Below are 22,155 nucleotides of genomic sequence, written 5' to 3' on the forward strand. Positions count from 1 at the left end.
TGTCTCTCTCCAGCCTTGTCACCTCTCACTTCCAGCCGGATCTCCACACTGCAGCCGCGAGGACCTTCCTTAAGATCATGCAGAGCTCCCGCTGCTTCTCCCGCGTGTCATCCTGCTTCGTGGCTCTAGGCGCTTCACAACCCCGCCCCTCTCCCTGGACCGCTTTCCTAGTCCCCTCTGTCCTCTACCTGCCCCTCCCCCACTTCCTCATCTTCCAAGTTCCTGCTCAGTCTCTACCTCCTTGCAAACCCCTTCTTCCCTCACCTCCATCCCCCCTGGCACCTCACATCTTGGTGGGATTTACTCAGCCTCCCATGGTCCCTGGGTATCCTGCGAGACACACCTGTCATAGCAGTTCACCTCTCCTCTGCCATTTCAAAAGTCTGAGTGGTGCCGATCCCGTAACTCCCACTCTCTTTGTCTTCAGCTCTCAGCCTCCAAATCTGGGGGACACAGAAGGGCCCCACCAGGATTTCTCCAACATAATCCTTAGAGAGGGTGGGGTATACTTATATCCTCAGAAGAGGGGTGGGACTCAATCTGTGGAAGTCCCTCTGGTTAAATCAGTGTATCTAGCAAAAGCCTTCCAGAGAGAGTGCGTGCGGGTGCCTTCCTCAATAGACCCTAGCTGTGATAAATGGTTTCCTCTATTACCACATTCCCTTGGGGAATGCGGGTTGGGGAGGAGACCAGGGCTCACACGGTCATATTGCCCCATACTGCTTCATTTGATTGATTCGTTCACGTTTGTCTTCTCAAACAAGACTTTGGGCTCTGAGGGCGGAGACCAGGTCTTAATTAATCATCTACATACCTCTGAGGATTAATCCCTCTCTCTGATACTGAGCAGATGCTCACTGCCTTCTTGCTAAGGAACTTAATTTTCCAAAGCCAACATTTTGCATCCCCTCTTAATCTTCATGCATTTCTTTTACCTGCAGGGGTATTCTATGGTCTGATTAGGTGGCAGCCAGTTACAGAGGAAATCAATTCAAAGCAAACGTGCCAGGAGTCGTTACAGGCAGAGAATCGATGCCATTATGAGCTCAACGGCAGCAGTTACTTAACTTCTCTAAGTCTGTCTGCTCGTTTGGAAAATGGTGATAATGTTGTTACTTGTTTCAAAGAGTGAAGAGGATGAAATGGGAAAACACAGGGAGGTATTGAGAGCAGGGCTGGCACACAGTCAACTCTCAGAAAAAGTTATTATTATTGCAGCTCTGAAATACTTCCTAGTGTACTTTATGCGCATTATTAGAGTGTACCAGAAAAGGGCAGAAAGTAAATGGAAATGGTCTTTTAGGAGCGTTATCTGGGCTGAATTATGTGACCTTCTTCTGCACCCTGCCACTGAGCTCTCATAAAGCCCTTCGGGTATCTCTTCTAAAGCACTTATTTTCCCCTAATGGAGTAATCATGATGCCAGCACTCGTCACGATGAACTAGCTGTGTGTCCATCCAGCCTTCTGCGCTTTAGCTAGCCCAGCTGTGAAATATCGTCATAATGTGTACTTTAAACCTGTGGAGGATCTTTACTCTTACAGCTCAATGTCTTCCCCTTTAACTACGATCTCATTCCTCTTGGGCAGGTAGATGGGCAAGTCTCAGAGGTGTGCTTGAGGTTATATCCGTCAAGTATCAAATGGAGAATTCTGGTCTCTTGACTGCCTGGTGCTGCCTGACCTACTTACCTAGACTGACTCACCCGCCACAATTCAAACCCACCAAATACTTTCATGGTGACCTGAAGGATTGCCACCACATAACGAAAGCGGCTGGGGGGAAAGTTCATGGAATAGGAAGCGGGAGAAGCTCTCTAAATGCTTGTCAGCAAAAACGTGTCGAGACTTCACTTCCTCTGCAGCAAGTCAAGTAAGAATGAACATACTTCTTGATTTTACAAAAATCTGGACAGCAGTTGTATTGCTAAAGGTTAGCTGGAGGAGCCTTAAGGACAGACGGAGAGTCTCACAGAAACACCAAAACCTTAACATGTATCAACAGAAGAGAAAGTACAAGTGAATCAATAGCAAGCTTGAGAATGAGAAAAAAATTCAGTAGGTTCCCAATCCATCAGCTCAGCTGAAATTTGGTAAATGCCGGGCAAATTCTGGCAAATGAAGATACACCTACCGCTCTCACATTTCTTTATGAGACACAGAGGCAGCCTGAGCAAACAGAACACATCCCTTCGCCTGCCAAAAAATGAAGAAATAAAACAAACACTGAAATTTAGGGAAAAGCACCTGTGTGGCATTATTACTATTCTGACACTAGTTTGAATGTGTGATATGGACAGACAGCTCCATGAAAGCCCAGCTCTGACCAAATTGCACGAATATTCAATTGTCTCTGTCCAACTGACTCAGCCCGTTTTCTGAACACACCCCAACAATCCATCTCACTGGCTCTGTTTATGCCTTCCTTCCAGGTGTGTGCTCCATCGCCTGCACTCAGGCACATCCTTCAACCTTTCTCCTCTTTTAAGGACCTCACCTCTGCCCTTCCAGAGGTGGGTGGAGGAAGGGATCAAGAAGAGGAGTGATTTACCCAAAGGATAAACTACAGGAATAACCAATGTTTGCCTAGTCCAGCTCCCTCCTCTCTTTTCGGGGATCTGCCAATTTTCAGAGACTGTGTTTCTCTACTCTCCTCTGCTGTGCCATAAGCAGGGCAGGGCTATCCTGCCAGTCCTGGGAGGCCAGCCATCATCCAGCACTGCCTATGACCCTGTGAACAACCACCAACCTATTTGCTTGGATGCTTTGGCCATATCTACCAATCCAGCCTTTTATCACTCATCAAGTTGATTTTTTTTTCTTCTTCTCCATCTCTCATGCTGCTAAGTTGCTTTAGCCGTGTCCGACTCTGTGCGACCCCAGAGGCGGCAGCCCACCAGGCTCCCCCGTCCCTGGGATTCTCCAGGCAAGAACGCTGGAGTGGGTTGCCATTTCTTTCTCCAATGCATGAAGGTGAAAAGTGAAAGTGAAGTCTCTCCATCGTGTCCTACTCAGTGACCCCATGGACTGCAGCCTACCAGGCTCCTCCGTCCATGGGATTTTCCAGGCAAGAGTACTGGAGTGGGGTGCCATTGTCTATTTGGTACAAGCACATGCCTCGAGGGTTATTTACTGGGTCTTCTACAATTCACAAAATTTTGCGAAAAGCTTTCCACAGCTTGTATTATTCAGCCTTCTCATCAAGCCCACGAGGTAGGTATAATTAGCTCCATTCTACAGATTAGAAAGCTGAGGCCTGAGTGGGTAAGCTGAAGGTCAGATAGTTCATGGGCAACAGAACCTGGATTCCAGCTTTGCTTGCTCAGTGCCTCCACCCAAATTAGTCAATGATTCCTTGTTAGAAAATCACTTCAAGGTTAGGTCAGGGAGGAAGTGAAAGCCTGCAGAGTTCCCCATAGATTGTTCCCATCTGCTCAACCAGCCCCTAATTAGAAAGGGCCCACAACAGCTGTCAGACAAGCTTTCCCAGCAGCCTCCTGGATGCCTGCTTGCTCAGTCACCTCGGCTACTAACTTGACATTTCTTTTTGCTGGAGCCTGTGGTCTAATGACCTGTCCTTCTACTCCTTGACTATAACTTGAAGAGTTAAAGGGTGGGTAACGGGGCGCTAGCAGTAAAGAACCTGCCTGCCGATGCAGGAGATGCAAGAGATGTGGGCTTGATCCCTGGGTCAGGAAGATCCCCTGAAGGAGGGCATGGCAACCCATGCCAGGATTCTTGCCTAGAGAATCCCATGGACAGAGGAGCCTGGTGGTCTACTCTGTAGGATCGCAAAAAGTCAAACACGTCTGGAGCAACTTAGCGCGCACACAAACAATTCCTGGAGCCAGAGTCCAGAGCAAGACGCACTGCTTTGTATAAGCTCGGTCTCCTTGGCATTCCTTCCTGTCCATTGCAGGGTGACCACTCACTGAGCCCACAGATGCTGCCTCATATGGAAAGTGGATTTAAGGATGGGTCTGTTTATTTAGGTCAAATTTTCCTCTTAAAAGACACTCTTGGGACTTCCCAAGTGGTCCAACGATTAAGACTGCTTCTGCTGCAGGGGGCGCGGGTTCAATTACTGGTCAGGGAACTAAGATCCTGCATACTGCGTGGTGCAGCCCAAAATTAAAAAAAAGAACAAAGACACTTCACCACACAGAAAAAGGTAATGATGTGAGGTGATGGATATGTGAATTAAATTGACTGCGGTGATTATTTCACTGTATCAAGTTTAATCAAGTCATACATCTTAAATATATATCCAATTTTGAATTGTCAATTATACCTCAATAAAGCTGGTGGAAGAGAGGTGAGTTTCTCAGTGATTCTACCATTGTATCAACCCAGTAGCTCTAATGACACACACAGAATGCTGTGGGATCTTCCTAGTGTACCAGAGGAAGAGTTCTTCCACCTGCTGGATGCTCAGGCAGGAAAAACATCCCACCTGAACGCAAGACATCCAATCAGAGCCAGGGCTCAGGGCTCGGTCAAAGAACATCTCGACTGAGATGGGCAAGGTGAAGCCCCTGGCCGCAGCGTCCCTCTTCCTTGACATGACTGTGTGCCATGAGGGAGGAGGGGACACAGTAAGAGCCCACAGAAGTGTCAACAAGACAGACATGGTATAAAATCCAGCTTTCCTCAACCACACAGTCTTACACAAGGGACCTCATCTCTGTGTGACAACCTTTCCATTTCTGCAACATGGAGAAAATAGCAGACTTGCTTCATAGAGTTGTCATAAAGATTAAATGAATCAACCATTAAATGAAATGCTTACAACAGTGGTGGGAAAGGTAGCTATTATATCACATAGAACTTTCCCGAAGCATCCTTGGGAATTCTCCCTGATGAAAGCAGTGGCTGATGATAACTCACTCAGTAGATTATCTGACCTGTCCTAGAACTCATCTAAACTACTGGCCGCTTTTTTTTTTTTTTTTTTGCCATCAATATTTGCAAACCTGCCTACTAGGTATAACGCCCTGTGCTGGACAGAAACACATAACAGGGTCTAAACGAGTCCTGGGACCTCAGCATGGAGTAGCCCACTTCTGCCTAGAAGGGATTAGAGAAGGGACTGGACTCCACTTTCTCACCTTTCATCCTGCGAGTAAAATGACGTGGCCAGTTAATGCAGACTCAGCATCAAGAGACAAAACAAGAGATGGCAAAGGGGGCTGTTGCTCCTGCGCATGGCAAGAGCAAAACACCCCTGCCTGCCCAGTGCCTCAAACACCACACCCCACTTCCTTCCCCGGGTGTGTGACAATTTTCAAAGAAAATACAGTACTTGTTAGTATCACCACAGCAGGCGGAAACAGCGATGTTCAGTCCAAAGATGAACTAGCAGTTCTGTAAAGAATAACCTACCCAGAGCCCTGTGTGCGCGGGCAGACCGGCAGTGCTGGGGGAGTAACCGCCGCAGACCAGGAGACAGGATGGCCAAGGGCGGGGCCAGGAGGAGGAGGCAGGGTGGGGCTCTGATGATGGAGGGTGGATGTGTGAGCCACCCACCCCTTCTTGTGGCCCACAAATGTCCCCACCTTAGAAATGACCGGGTTGTAAAAGCATGTTTGTGATCGGAGCTTAGACTCCATGGAAACTGAAATTAAATACTCTAGGTGCTGAGACAAGCCTTGATCCGCCCATTCATCTGTTCATTCAGAATGAAGTCAAGATTCTGACACTAAGCACCCTTCTGTCACTGTCCTGGCTTAGGAGGTCTGCCCCTGGTTTTCCCTCCTGTGACCTCTCAGATTTACTGTGGGTTAAATAGCTCCATATGAGGTCTATATTCTCAATTTAAAAACCACAGAATACTTTGATTCTCAGAACACACTAGTTGACTGGGTGAGACCATCTGTATTCTTGGCTGCAACTGCAGTGGACACCCACCACCTGGGAGATGGGAACCCCCAAGCCCAGCAGTTCTCAAAGTGGGATCCTGGAAGACCCTCAGCATCCAAACCAGCAAGGTGGCAGGGCAGGCTTTAGAAATGCAAACCCTCCATCCCCACCTGGACTCACCGAATTAGAAATTTGGGGAGTGGGTTCCTCCATGAAACCCTCCACTGACCCGCTGCATATTTAGCCTCTGGAAGCATCAGGCTAGAGCAAATGCCTCCAGGCCAGGCTGTGTCTCTCTCATCTCTATTTGCTTGGTGTCCAGCACAGCGATTCGAAATCAATGATTCTCAATCAGGGCAGCCTTGCCTCTAGGGGACATTTGGCAATGTCTGGGGACATTGCTGGTTGTCACATATGGCTGGAGAGGGTGGGGCTGGCAACTGGTAGGCTGAGGCCAGAGATACTGCAAACAGACCTACAACACATAGGACAGCTGCCCACAACAAACACATCAATGGTGCTGAGGCTGAAAAGCTCTGTTCTGCATATTAAATAAATGTATACGAAACATGGAGATGCCAAGAGAATCCTCTCTCTTCATTCCTGTCTCTTATCCCTTCCTCTTCTTGAGTGAATTCTAGCCCCGCAACGAGAAGAGACTATGATGGCTTGGGAGAATGGGTCTCTCTCTTTCCCACACCACCTCATTTGTAGCACTAGTAACACAGTCGGAGAAGGCAGCGGCACCCCATTCCAGTGCTCTTTCCTGGAAAATCCCATGGACGGAGGAGCCTGGTGGGTGCAGTCCATGGGGTCGCTGAGAGTTGGACATGACTGAGTGACTTCACTTTCACTTTTCACTTTCATGCATTGGAGAAGGAAATGGCAACCCACTCCAGTGTTCTTGCCTGGAGAATCCCAGGGACGGCGGAGCCTGGTGGGCTGCCGTCTATGTGGTCGCACGGAGTCAGACACGACAGAAGCGACTTAGCAGCAGCAGTAACACAGTAACTGACACGTAATACAACTCACTACAAGTGTTTCAACTACATAAATGGATACACTGGTTATGAGTGAAAATGTATCAATCTGTAAACAAATCAGTGGATCTGTCCATTTTTTTTGTTCTTTTTGAGAGCTGAAAGGGCTCTTAGTGATCAAGTAGTCCACCCACTCCTATAAAAGATGAGGAAATTCAGTCTCAGAAAAATTAAGGCAAGTGATCAAATCTACCTGATTAGTGGAAGAAGTGTTCCTAGGGTCTAGGTCTCCTAGATCATTGTGCTTTTATTGTAGATATCACTCCAAGAAAAATGGATTTGAACAAGTGTTTGGATTTCTCCTGCACAAAACATTATACTGCTTACACAGAAAGACTGTTCACACCACCAAATGCCAGTCCTTCAGCCTTAATATCTGGAATGTATCCTAATTTTGCTGATTGGGACAATACAGCAGCTTCACGTGCAGTAGCCAGGCATTCAGTGAGTGAGTGAAGCTAGCTAACCGCTGATTATTCACATTCCAAAGAAGTCGGGGGGTGGGGGGGGGCTTTCCTGTATTCATCATACACAAAGAAAATAGGAAGAGATTAAAAGCTTTGTTTCTTTGAAGAAAAAAAATGGTAAGAAGTAAAAGCAGCACTTGATTATGAGACAGAGTTCTTTCAAATGCCAAGCTCTGACTTTCCTTGGTGAGTCTTCAGTGAGCTATCAAGATTATTTTGCGATCAGAGCTATTGTGAGAAATGCATTTCAGCCTATTCTTACAGACAACAATCGTAAGAGAACAGCACGGCAGTTCATGACTATTATTGTTCTTCAGAGCAGAAGGCATGGAGTGAATAAGTGTCTTCATTTTGACAAAGAATCCACTACAAATTAGTGGCAAATAATATGCATAGAGCACTGATAGCTTATACAGAGCTTTTTAAAGATGAGGTTGAGAGAGAGGTTGCTGGTCTTGAAAGATACTGGAAACTGTTTTCATTTTTTTTTTTTTTTTTCAATTGGTCCTTCATCTCACTTTGAGAAGCATTGCTCTCTGGTACCTATTTGTTACACAAAACTTGGGAAAATGCAATCTCCTTTAGTACTCTATTTATCTTTTTTATATTCCCCCTTTGAATATAAGCTCTATGATTTTAGGAGTAATGTCTAGTTTTTGTTTTTAATAGCCTTCAGTTTTTTGTTGTTTTTTTTTTAAGCAGCCTTATATTCATAGCAAAATTCAGCAGAGAGGACAGAGATTTCCCAAGTACCCGCTGCCTGCCCTGTGCACAGCCTCCCGCATGACCAGCATTCCCCCACCTAGACGGTACATTTGTTACTTACCTGGGTATGCCACCATCACCCAGAGTGCTGAGTTTACATGAGGGTTCACTCTCGGTGGTATCAGGCTGTGCATTTGAACAAATACGTAATGACATAGGTACATGTCAGATAGGCATGACAGGTACAAGTCTGTCCTTCTTGTATCAGACTAAACGGTTTCCCTGCTCTAAAGACCCTGTGCTCCACCCGTCTGTCCTCCTCCTCCAGTCCTGACAGATACGACAATAAAGACGCAGTAACAGGAACAGCACGATGCTGCGAGCAGAAGAGCTGGGCAGATCACCAGAGGAGACAGAGTGGCTTGAACCAGGTCTACACACTTATGGAAGCACGTGTACAATGACGGCAGAAAAATCTGGGAAAAAGGAAAGATTGTTTAACACATGGGCTGTGCCCCTCAGCTAATGAAAGCTGACATCAAAATAAAATTTAGATACACTGATGACATTAATGTAGAAAGAAAGACCTCTAAAACTACTAAAGGTACCAGGTATGTAGAATAATGATTATATCCTTTTAGAACTAGAAATATGATATCACAGACAAGCTTCATACAGAAACACACTTCTATCCTGTTTTAGCTAAAAAGGTACAAGTGTTAACCATTAAAGACAAATCACAATGCGGGAGACATGATTATAAAATAGGTAGTGAAATATTTGACAAACAAATACGTGAAAGCTCTTAAATATCAATAAAAGGTCAAGCCTAATAATTAAATACTATTTGCCCAATTAAAAAATAGACAAAGGCTAAGAGCATACATTTTACAAAATGATTATAAAGGCCAAAGAAAACCATGAAAAAAGTTCAGTTTCACTAGAAAGTAAAGAAATGTAAATCAAGGGAATGGCAAGACATACTTAAAGTGATGAAAGACAATAACCTACAGCCCAGATTACTGTACCCAGCAAGGATCTCATTCAAATACGAAGGAGAAATCAAAAGCTTTACAGACAAGCAAAAGCTGAGAGAATTCAGCACCACCAAACCAGCTCTCCAACAAATTCTAAAGGATATCCTCTAGACAGGAAACACGAAAGGGTGTATAAACCCGAACCCAAAACAATAAAGTAAATGGCAACGGGATCATACTTATCAATAATCACCTTAAACGTAAATGGGTTGAACGCCCCAACCAAAAGACAAAGACTGGCAGAATGGATACAAAAACAAGACCCCTCTATATGCTGCCTACAAGAGACCCACCTCAAAACAAGGGACACATACAGACTGAAAGTGAAGGGCTGGAAAAAGATATACCACGCGAATAGAGACCAAAAGAAAGCAGGAGTGGCAATACTCATGTCCGATAAAATAGACTTTAAAACAAAGGCTGTGAAAAGAGACAAAGAAGGCCACTACATAATGATCAAAGGAACAATCCAAGAAGAAGATATAACAATTATAAATATATATGCACCCAATATAGGAGCACCACAATATGTAAGACAAATGCTAACAAGTATGAAAGGGGAAATCAACAATAACACAATAATAGTGGGAGACTTTAATACCCAATCACACCTATGGACAGATCAACTAAACAGAAAATTAACAAAGAAACGCAAACTTTAAATGATACATTAGATCAGTTAGACCTAATTGATATCTATAGGACATTTCACCCCAAAACAACGAATTTCACCTTTTTTCAAGTGCTCATGGAACCTTCTCCAGGATAGATCACATCCTGGGCCATAAATCTAAACTTGATAAATTCAAAAAAATCGAAATCATTCCAAGCATCTTTTCTGACCATAATGCATTAAGATTAGATCTCAATTACAGGAGAAAAACTATTAAAAATTCCAACATAAGGAGGTTGAACAACACACTTCTGAATAACCAACAAATCACAGAAGAAATCAAAAAAGAAATCAAAATATGCATAGAAACTAATGAAAATGAAAACACAACAACCCAAAACCTGTGGGACACTATAAAAGCAGTGCTAAGAGGAAAGTTCATAGCAATACAGGCATACCTCAAGAAACAAGAAAAAAGTCAAATAAATAACCTAACTCTACAACTAAAGCAACTAGAAAAGGAAGAGTTGGAGAACCCCAGAGTGAGTAGAAGGAAAGAAATCTTAAAAATTAGGGCAGAAATAAATGCAAAAGAAACAAAAGAGACCATAGCAAAAATCAACAAAGCCAAAAGCTGGTTCTTTGAAAGGATAAATAAAATTGACAAACCATTAGCCAGACTCATCAAGAAGCAAAGAGAGAAAAATCAAATCAATAAAATTAGAAGTGAAAATGGAGAGATCACAACAGACAACACAGAAATACAAAGGATCATAAAAGACTACTATCAGCAGTTGTATGCCAATAAAATGGACAACATGGAAGAAATGGACAAATTCTTAGAAAAGTACAATTTTCCAAAACTGAACCAGGAAGAAATAGAAAATCTTAACAGACCCATCACAAGCACGGAAATTGATACTGTAATCAGAAATCTTCCAGCAAACAAAAGCCCAGGTCCAGATGGCTTCACAGCTGAATTCTACCAAAAATTTCGAGAAGAGCTAACACCTATCCTACTCAAACTCTTCCAGAAAATTGCAGAGGAAGGTAAACTTCCAAACTCATTCTATGAGGCCACCATCACCCTAATACCAAAACCTGACAAGGATGTCACAAAAAAAGAAAACTACAGGCCAATATCTCTGATGAACATAGATGCAAAAATCCTCAACAAAATTCTAGCAATCAGAATCCAACAACACATTAAAAAGATCATACACCATGACCAAGTGGGCTTTATCCCAGGGATGCAAGGATTCTTCAATATCCGCAAATCAATCAATGTAATTCACCACATTAACAAATTGAAAAATAAAAACCATATGATTATCTCAATAGATGCAGAGAAGGCCTTTGACAAAATTCAACATCCATTTATGATAAAAACTCTCCAGAAAGCAGGAATAGAAGGAACATACCTCAACATAATAAAAGCTATCTATGACAAACCCACAGCAAACATTATCCTCAATGGTGAAAAATTAAAAGCATTTCCCCTAAAGTCAGGAACAAGACAAGGGTGTCCACTTTCACCGCTATTATTCAACATAGTTCTGGAAGTTTTGGCCACAGCAATCAGAGCAGAAAAAGAAATAAAAGGAATCAAAATTGGAAAAGAAGAAGTAAAACTCTCACTGTTTGCAGATGACATGATCCTCTACATGGAAAACCCTAAAGACTCCACCAGAAAATTACTAGGGCTCATCAATGAATATAGTAAAAGTTGCAGGATATAAAATCAACACACAGAAATCCCTTGCATTCCTATACACGAATAATGAGAAAGTAGAAAAAGAAATTAAGGAAACAATTCCATTCACCATTGCAACAAAAAGAATAAAATACTTAGGAATATATCTACCTAAAGAAATTAAAGACCTATATATAGAAAACTATAAAACACTGATGAAAGAAATCAAAGAGGACACTAATAGATGGAGAAATATACCATGTTCATGGATTGGAACAATCAATATAGTGAAAATGAGTATACTACCCAAAGCAATTTACAAATTCAATGCAATCCCTATCAAGCTACCAGCCACATTTTTCACAGAACTAGAACAAATAATTTCAAGATTTGTATGGAAATACAAAAAACCTCGAATAGCCAAAGCAATCTTGAGAAAGAAGAATGGAACTGGAGGAATCAACTTGCCTGACTTCAGGCTCTACTACAAAGCCACAGTCATCAAGACAGTATGGTACTGGCACAAAGACAGACATATAGATCAATGGAACAAAATAGAAAGCCCAGAGATAAATCCACACACATATGGACACCTTATCTTTGACAAAGGAGGCAAGAATATACAATGGAGTAAAGACAATCTCTTTAACAAGTGGTGCTGGGAAAACTGGTCAACCACTTGTAAAAGAATGAAACTAGATCACTTTCTAACACCGCACACAAAAATAAACTCAAAATGGATTAAAGATCTAAATATAAGATCAGAAACTATAAAACTCCTAGAGGAGAACATAGGCAAAACACTCTCAGACATAAATCACAGCAGGATCCTCTATGATCCACCTCCCAGAATTCTGGAAATAAAAGCAAAAATAAACAAATGGGATCTAATTAAAATTAAAAGCTTCTGCACAACAAAGGAAAATATAAGCAAGGTGAAAAGACAGCCTTCTGAATGGGAGAAAATAATAGCAAATGAAGCAACTGACAAACAACTAATCTCAAAAATATACAAGCAACTTATGCAGCTCAACTCCAGAAAAATAAACGACCCAATCAAAAAATGGGCCAAAGAACTAAATAGACATTTCTCCAAAGAAGACATACGGATGGCTAACAAACACATGAAAAGATGCTCAACATCACTCATTATTAGAGAAATGCAAATCAAAACCACAATGAGGTACCACTTCACACCAGTCAGAATGGCTGCGATCCAAAAATCTGCAAGCAATAAATGCTGGAGAGGGTGTGGAGAAAAGGGAACCCTCCTACACTGTTGGTGGGAATGCAAACTAGTACAGCCACTATGGAGAACAGTGTGGAGATTCCTTAAAAATTGCAAATAGAACTACCTTATGACCCAGCAATCCCACTTCTGGGCATACACACCGAGGAAACCAGAATTGAAAGAGACACATGTACCCCAATGTTCATCGCAGCACTGTTTATAATAGCCAGGACATGGAAACAACGTAGATGTCCATCAGCAGATGAATGGATAAGAAAGCTGTGGTACATATACACAATGGAGTATTACTCAGCCATTAAAAAGAATTCATTTGAATCAGTTCTGTTGAGATGGATGAAACTGGAGCCGATTATACAGAGTGAAGTAAGCCAGAAAGAAAAACACCAATACAGTATACTAACACATATATATGGAATTTAGGAAGATGGCAATGACGACCCTGTATGCAAGACAGGGAAAGAGACACAGATGTGTATAACGGACTTTTGGACTCAGAGGGAGAGGGAGAGGGTGGGATGATTTGGGAGAATGGCATTGAAACATGTATACTATCATGTGAATTGAATCGCCAGTCTATGTCTGACGCAGGATGCAGCATGCTTGGGGCTGGTGCATGGGGATGACCCAGAAAGATGTTATGGGGAGGGAGGTAGGAGGGGGTTTCATGTTTGGGAATGCATGTAAGAATTAAAGATTTCAAAATTAAAAAAAAAAAAAAAGGAAAACCTAATGAATGGAAAAAAATAAAATTAAAAAAAAAAAAAAAGAAATGTAAATCAGTCAGGTCCATAATAATCCTTTCTCTGCAATTCCAAAATACAAAAAGCTCTGGAAATAGGAAAAAATGCTTCGACAGTGGAAACTAATTTTTTTCTTCCTTACAGTAAAATTGTAATCATTGAATATACAAGAAGAAAAGAAAATATGAAATCATCAATTTGCGAACCTAGTGCAAACTAATTTTGTAGCAAAATCTGATGTGGACTACTCATGGTCTATTTAATCCCACTGAACATAACTGTTAATACCTTATCCCCCACATACACACACATAAAGCCTACTGGGAATATTTTGTACTAAATAGTTATAATTTATTACCTTTATAAAATACAAATTGTAAAACAGATTTAGCTATAATAGTTTGGATAGCGGACCTGTACAATCTTTATGGAAGAAAATATGTATTAAATGACTGAAATGACAAGGCAAGTATATGAAGGTATATAAATAAGAATGCCAATTGCAGCATGGCCTACTAAAACTGGGAATAGCCTCACTGTCAAAAAATAAGCTATTATTTAAATATATTATGACAAATAAATACAGTGGAATATTTTACAACCAGTAGACTGTTATTCACTTAATTTACAGGCTATAATTGAAATAGAGATGTGCTAACCTTAGTGTATAATTAGACTCTCATTAAAAAAATAAATTTACCTGTATAAATTTTAATGGGAAAAACTCTGGGCCAAAACACACTCTCTGGGTGGACTGAATTTTAGGTGATTCTAAATGGTTATTTTTGAGAGGTTTACAGTACTAATTTAAAAAAATGATCCTGTATAACAAAGAGGGGAAAATGCTTTTCATACATCAACTCATTTTTCACACCTAACCATTTTGCGCCACAGGATGGGCATTACAGAGAAGTTCCCATTATAGGCAAGGGAGAACCAGAGAGGTGGAGACTTCTATTGAGGCTGTAGAACTTGTGAGTGACAGGGCCTAAGCCCTCTGATTCCAGCACTGCAAGACCACTGGATGCCCGGCCCCAGGGTACCACCTGGCACACATTCAGATCCTGAGCTTCAATAACATTTGGGATTTTAACAAGTCACTCTTGTTAATATCAATTCACTGGGAGGTCTGCACGTGGAAAGTGCTGGGAGGCAGTTCTTAGACACCGAAGCCTTTTGATTTCAAGAATCCTCCAATCCTTATCAGAGGGATTCCCAATTTAGGAAACAGCAGTGGCCCATGACTTCATTAATAGGTAGCTTTGTTGTTCAGTCGCTCAGTCGTATCTGACTCATTGCGACCCCATGGACTGCAGCACACCACGCTTCCCTGTCCTTCAGTATCTCTCAGAGTTTGCTCAAACTCAGGTCACTGAGTCAATGATGCCATCCAGTCATCTCATCCTCTGTCACCCTCTTCTCCTCACAGGTAGTTTACTGCTGCTGCTGCAAAGGCGCTTCAGTCGTGTCCAACTCTGTGAGACCCCATAGACGGCAGCCCACCAGGCTCCCCCGTCCCTGGGCTTCTCCAGGCAAGAACACTGGAGTGGGTTGCCATTTCCTTTTCCAATGCACGAAAGTGAAAAGTCGAAGTGAAGTCACTCAGTCATGTCCAACTCTTCGTGACCCCATGGACTGCAGCCCACCAGGCTCCTCCGCCCATGGGATTCTCCAGGTGAGAGTGCTGGAGTGGGGTGCCATGGCACAGGTAGTTTAGGTCAGCATATATTATTTTTCCATAGCAATGTTACTCACGATGTTGAATGGACGGATGCACGTCTGAAAGTACCGAATGGTACCATGAAACCACCTGCAATGGGTTTGTAACAAGTTTCCTAGGCACTTCCCCCTAAAGTCCCATGTGGGGTTTCAGGAACACACCCCAGGACAGAGGACTCAGAGAACACAAAATTGTTGGGAGTAGTGGGATCGGATCAATTCCTCTCCCAGCTCCAGGTCACTTGGAGGGCTCCCAGGGCCAAGGCAGTGAGAAGACAGACCTGGGGGGAAGGGCTCTGGGGAGGTGGGGGCAGGAGTGGGGTAGCTGCGCCCACAGGTGATGCTGAGCATGGAGAGCAGGGGTGAAGCAGGAAAACGTGACAGATGGCAACAGAAGGCACTGGGGGACGGAGACGCAGGTGCAGCTGGAGAGTGATGCCAGGGCAGGTGAACCAGGAGAAGAAGGAGCATGCAACCGGTGCGCTCCCACAGAGGGCATCTGAAGCTGGGGGCAGCCTGGGGCACCACCTCACCACATGCACACTTTCTTGCAGTTGGATGTGGTCAAGAGCCAGTGAGCTTAACTGATGAACGGCTTCCAGGTTGGGCCCATCTGCCTTCTGCCCCTGGCTAGAACCACCTTGACGATGCCTTTGATCACCTGAGCCTGGAGGCCCTGGTGGGAGAGGACCAGAGGCCTGTGACAGCAGGCAGACACACAGACGACCAGACACCACACTTCACAAGATGAGGAAGAAATGAATAAAGAACTGATGAGAGCTTCCTGAATGACAGGAGGACTGTCCTAATAACGAAAGAGAATTGCCTTAGTCTATCTAAAAACTTCTCCTCCCCGCTCCTCCTTCCTGCCCCGGCTCCCCACATGGACCAGTCAAGTCTCCCTGTCCTGCTAACAAGGGGCAAAAGAGAGGATGTTGACAATGGTAACCGAATTGTGCCTCTGGCCTCAATGTCCTGCACTCATCCCACACGTGACAATGCATGAACCATCCTCTGGACACAGATTTTCCTGAGGTTTAAAAATCTGAAAATCAGATGTGTCTGCCTGGGTAACAAGTCAACAAAGTCTGGGAGAGAAAGTGGAAGCAAAGGTGTCAGGTACCCCGTCCCTCTGTCCTGCCCTTGGGCCGCATGAGGGAAAACGCCGAACTCAAGGCACCAACTTTCCCTCCTCGGGACAAAACCTACACTATCTTGGAAAAACACACGGCCCCTAATTCTCAGCATCTCCCAACCTGATCTCTCAGAGTGAAGTGAGTCCTGCTCAGGTTGCGATGGGAACAAGTCAGTGAGGCCTAAGGGACAGAGCAAGACAAGGGCTGATGTGCGTGGGTTCCCAGGCGTGGACCAGCGGAAGTCCCAGAAGATGACCTAGTGCTCCCCCTGGTCTTCACTGTGAACACGTGATTGGCTGGAGAAAGTGGGAGATTCTTTTCTTTTGTTCCTGTTTAAAACTAACATTTCATTTTGTTCTAAACAGAACACAGAACAATAAGCTATTTTGTTAGCTGGTGCCTCAGTTTTCCTCTTAGGGAAATCAATGAGAAGAAGGAACAACAAAATCTAACCATAATTAGATGTCCTTTTCACATATGCTTCATGCCATGGTCTTGTAACACATCCAAGGTGGTACCCTCATCCATATTTTATAGGTAGTGAAACAGGCTCAGAGAGGCAAGAATATGCACTCAAGGTTGCATAGCTGATGGTGGAGAAGCAGGAACCAGACTCCAGCGCCATAGTGCTACCCTGAGAACTCACTATTGAGGTGTTCTCTTCCTTTCTGGGGTCTGTCCTGAAAGCACATGGAGCTCTTTTTGATCTCCTGTATGCCAAGCTCTGTCCTTTAAGTAATTATTTTTTAATTATGCCAAATGCCTTTTCATAAAAGCTGGATGAAGCACAAACTGGAATCAAGATTACCAGGAGAAATAACAATAACCTCAGATATGCAGATGACACCACCCTTATGGCAGAAAGTGAAGAGGAACTGAAGAGTCTCTTGATGAAAGTAAAAGAGGAGAGTGAAAAAGTTGGCTTAAAGCTCAACATTCAGAAAACAAAGATCATGGCATCCGGTCCCATCATTTCATGGCAAATAGATGGGGAAACAGTAGAAATAGTGGCAGACTTTATTTTGGGGGCTCCAAAATCACTGCAGATGGTGACTACAGCCATGAAATAAAAAAGATGCTTCTCCTTGGAAGAAAAGTTATGACCAACTTAGATAGCATATTAAAAAGTAGAGACATTACTTTGTCAACAAAGGTCCATCTAGTCAAGGCTATGGTTTTATGAGTGGTCGTGTATGGATATAAGAGTTGTAAAGAAAGCTGAGTGCTGAAGAATTGATGCTTTTGAAATGTGGAATTGGAGAAGACTCTTGAGAGTCCCTTGGACTGCAAGGAGATCCAACCAGTCCATCCTAAAGGAGATCAGACCTGAATGTTCATTGGGACGACTGATATTGAAGCTGAAACTCCAATACTTTGGCCATCTGATGCGAAGAGCTGACTCATTGGAAAAGACCCTGATGCTGGGAAAGATTGAAGGCGGAGGAGAAGGGGACAACAGAGGATGAGATGATTGGATGGCATCACTGACTCAATGGACAGGAGTTTCAGCAAACTCCGGGAGTTGGTGAAGGACAGGGAAGCCTGGCATGCTGCAGTCCATGGGGTCACAAAGAGTCTGACATAACTGAGCAACTGAACTGAACTGAATGTCAAATGCAGTTCTTGGGTGCAATCTCAAAAATGACAGAATGATCTCTGTTTGTTTCCAAGGCAAACCATTCAATATCATGGTAATCCAAGTCTATGCCCCAACCAGTAATGCTGAAGAAGCTGCAGCTGAACGGTTCTATGAAAACCTACAAGACCTTCTAGAACTAACACCCGAAAAGATGTCCTTTTCATTACAGGGGACTGGAATGCAAAAGTAGGAAGTCAAGAGATACCTGGAGTAACAGGCAAATTTGGCCTTGCAATACAAAATGAAGCAGGGCAAAGGCTAACAGAGGTTTGCCAAGAGAACACACTGGTCATAGCAAACACCTTCTTCCAACAACACAAGAGAAGACTCTACATGGACATCACCAAATGGTCAATACTGAAACCAGACTGATTATATTCTTTGCAGCCAAAGATGGAGAAGCTCTATACAGCCAGTAAAAACAAGACTGGGAGCTGACTGTGGCTCAGATCATGAACTCCTTACTGCCAAATTCAGACTTACATTGAAGAAAGAGAAAACCACTAGACCATTCAGGTATGACCTAAATCAAATCCCTTAGGATTATACAGTGGAAGTGACACATTGAAGGGATTAGATCTGATAGAGTGCCTGAAGAACTATGGACAGAGGTTCATAACATTGTATAGGAGGCAGGGATCAAGACCATCCCCAAGAAAAAGAAATACAAAAGGCCAAATGGTTGTCTGAGGAGGCCTTACAAATAGCTGAGGGAAGAAGAGAAGCTAAAGGCAAAGGAGAAAAGGAAAGACATATCCATTTGAATGCAGAGTTCCAAAAGAATAGCAAGGAGAGATAAGAAAGCCTTCCTCAGTGATCAACGCAAAGAAATAGAGGAAAACAATAGAATGGGAAAGATAAGAGATCTCTTCAAGAAAATTAGAGATAGATACTAAGGGGACTTTGCATGCAAAGATGGGCTCCATCAAGGACAGAAATGGTATGGACCTAACAGAAGCAGAAGATATGAAGAAGAGGTGGCAAGAATACAGAGAAGAACTGTACAAAAAAGATCTTTATGACCCAGATAATCACGATGGTGTGATCACTCACCTAGAGCCAGACATCTTGGAATGTGAAGTCAAGTGGGTCTTAGGAAACATAACTATGAACAAAGCTAGTGGAGGTGATGGAATTCCATTTGAGCTATTTCAAATCCTGAAAGATGATGCTGTGAAAGTGCTTCACTCAATATGCCAGCAAATTTGGAAAACTCAGCAGTGGCCACAGGACTGGAAAAGGTCAGTTTTCATTCCAATCCCAAAGAAAGGCAATGCCAAAGAATGTTCAAGGTACTGCACAATTGCACTCAGCTCACACAATAGCAAAGTAACGGTCAAAATTCTCTAAGCCAGCCTTCAACAGTACATGAACCATGAACTTCCACATGTTCAAGGTGGATTTAGAAAAGGCAGAGGAACCAGAGATCAAATTGCCAATATCCGTTGGATCATTAAAAAAGAGAGTTCCAGAAAAACATCTATTTCTGCTTTCTTGACTATGCCAAAGCCGTTGACTGTGTGGATTACCACAAACTATGGAAAATTCTGAAAGAGATGGGAATACCAGACCACCTGATCTGCCTCTTGAGAAATCTTTATGCAGGTCAAGAAGAAACAGTTAGAACTGGACATGGAACAATAGACTGATTCCAAATCAGGAAAGGAACCTGTCAAGGCTGTATATTGTCACCCTGCTTACTTAACTTATATGCAGAGTACATCATGCTAAAGGTGGGCTGGATGAAGCACATGCTGGAATCAAGATTGCTAGGAGAAATATCAGTAACCTCAGATATGCAGATGACACCACCCTTATGGCAGAAAGTGGAGAGGAACTAAAAGCCTCTTGATCAAAGTGAAAAAGTTGGCTTAAGACTCAACATTCAAAAACCGAAGATCATGGCATCTGGTCCCATCATTTCATGTCAAATAGATGGGGAAACAATGGAAACAGTGACAGACTTTATTTTGGGGGGCTCCAAAATCACTGAAGATGGTGACTGCAGCCATGAAATTAAAAGAAGCTTGATCCTTGGAAGAAAAGTTATGACCAACCTAGACAGCATATTAAAAAGCAGAGACATTACTTTGCCAACAAAGGTCCATCTAATCAAAGCTATGGTTTTTCCAGTAATCATGTATGGATGTGAGAGTTAAGAAAGCTGAGCACCAAAGAATTGATGCTTTTGAACTGATGCTTTTGTTGGAGAAGACTCTTGAGTCCCTTGGACTGCAAGGAGATCCAACCAGTCCATTCTAAAGGAAATCAGTCCTGAATATTCATTGGAAGGACTGATGCTAAAACTGAAACTCCAACACTTTGGCTGCCTAACACGAAGAACTGACTCATCGGAAAAGACCCTGATGCTGGGAAAGACTGAAGGCAGGAGGAGAAGGGGACGACAGAGGATGAGATGGTTGGATGGCATCACTGACTCGATGGACAGGAGTTTCAGCAAACTCTGGGAGTTGGTGAAGGACAGGGAAGCCTGGCATGCTGCAGTCCATGGGGTCGCAAAGAGTCAGACACAACTGAGCAACTGAACCGAAATTAAATTGGGTGACTTATGTTGACACCTTTGTCAAGAACCCTTTGCGGGGACTTCTCTGGTAGCCCAGCAGCTTAGACTCCTTCCTTCCTACTGCAGGGGGCCCAGGTTCAATCTCTGATCAGGGAACTAGATGCCACCTGCTGCAACTAAATTTATGTGCCACAATTAAAGATCCCGAATGCCACAACTTAGACCAAGTGCAGCCAAAGAAATAAATATTAAAAATAATTTTTTTTAATCCAGTGCTGGCTTAAAAAAAATAACAAATTGGGTTTCCACTGGGTTCTGTGCAGCTGGTCTTTACTGAAGACCCACAATTATTAAAAGGTACTATTCATCCCATTCTTCTCTGGGGCTCTCAAAAGATACTTGCACCTCAGTTGCTCCGCACAATGAAGCTACCCTTCTTGCTTTTGCAGACTCGGGTCAGGGAAGGCTGAAGGAACACTGCCTTTTTCTGGTTCCTCGTCCACGGTGCCACCCCTCCTTGCACTTCCTCCTCTGGGCCCTCTGCCATTCAGGACTTTCTCGCTGGTGATGGAACAGGAATAAAAGCCAAGTGACCGAACAGGACATCTGGCCTCAGGGCAAAGAGGAAGGAAGAGAGGAAGCAGGGGGTTTGGTTTCCCTGCCACATCTCTCTAGGGGAGGAATGTACACATTGCCTCCAGGAGCAGAGAGGATGGACCACAGCTCCACCAGCCTCCCCTGGGCTCTGCCTTCAGTTTCTGCCTGAATCGCCCCTTGTCTCACCCTAGCGCTAACTCTCTGAAGCGAGAGATGCTTCTCTAGAGTGATGGTCCACCGTGCTACACGCCAGCATCCAAACTCGGGCTGCCACGACTGAGGCCCTGGGATGGATGACTTTGGGGCTGCAGGAAGCCTAGCCCAACCTGTCTCCACTAATTCCTTGCTGGGCTTTCGGTAAATCAAGGAAGCCAAGCTGGGATCTGACTGGAGATAGAAGCAGTCTAACAGGAATTACCTCTTAGCAGAGAGAGAAGAAACATCTTATAAGAGCTGCTCCATTAGCAAATATTAAACCAAGTTTTGAGCTTCCTGTTACCAATTACAAATTGGCCCATTGGCTTCCCTGCTGGCCCAGTGGTAAAAGAATCCACCTGCCAACACAGGAAATACAGGTTCCAATCCCCGGGTTGGGATGATCCACTGGAGGAAGACATGGCAAGTAATCCAGTCCAGTATTCTTATCTGAAATGGATTTTTCAGGCAAGAGGAGCTTGGCGGGCTACAGTCCATGGGACTGCAAAGAGTTGGGCATGACTGAGGAGCTAAACACAACAACATCCACCTCTACAAGGATTAAATCATGTGCTGTTGCAGCTGCTGATTTTCAACACTCCCTGAAAAGAGTAGGATGGAGAGCAAAAATGAGATACTGTGCTCAGCGGAAAACTAGCAGGAGACGTCTTCAGATAGCTAGACATTTTCAGGAGCTGAGTTTTTAAGCCTATCTTGTATCTCCTCAGATCTAGAAAAGCACTAAAATCCGTCATGGTGATAACTGCTCCTTGTGACCAGCAGAAACCTGCAAAAAATATATGCTTGATTGCATATATTTCTCTTTCACCAAAATCACATTTATACTGACCTTCCTCCTGCTTTTCTAGAGCAGGTTCACAGAGCTATATGAAATGCTGTCTCCCACACTATAGTCCTTATTTTGTTCCAAATAAAAATT

The 22,155-nt window shown here is 43.5% G+C and overlaps 1 protein-coding gene across 7 annotated transcripts in view; it reads right to left on the bottom strand.

The window, feature by feature from the left end:
- The window catches only part of PRKCQ (protein kinase C theta), a 158,940-nt gene that overhangs the window by 98,871 nt on the left and 37,914 nt on the right, over positions 1 to 22,155 (bottom strand). For 4 of the 7 annotated variants that reach the window (XM_060397178.1, XM_060397179.1, XM_060397180.1 and 1 more), the window contains exon 2: positions 2,134 to 2,195. The exons of 2 other annotated variants lie outside the window; for them this stretch is intronic. The gene's annotated coding sequence lies outside the window, so the exon portion shown is untranslated. One more of the 7 variants, XM_060397177.1, reaches the window with a different exon arrangement.

Source organism: Ovis aries, chromosome 13 (assembly GCF_016772045.2).
Source record: "Ovis aries strain OAR_USU_Benz2616 breed Rambouillet chromosome 13, ARS-UI_Ramb_v3.0, whole genome shotgun sequence".
In the NCBI taxonomy this organism is placed as follows: domain Eukaryota; kingdom Metazoa; phylum Chordata; class Mammalia; order Artiodactyla; family Bovidae; genus Ovis; species Ovis aries.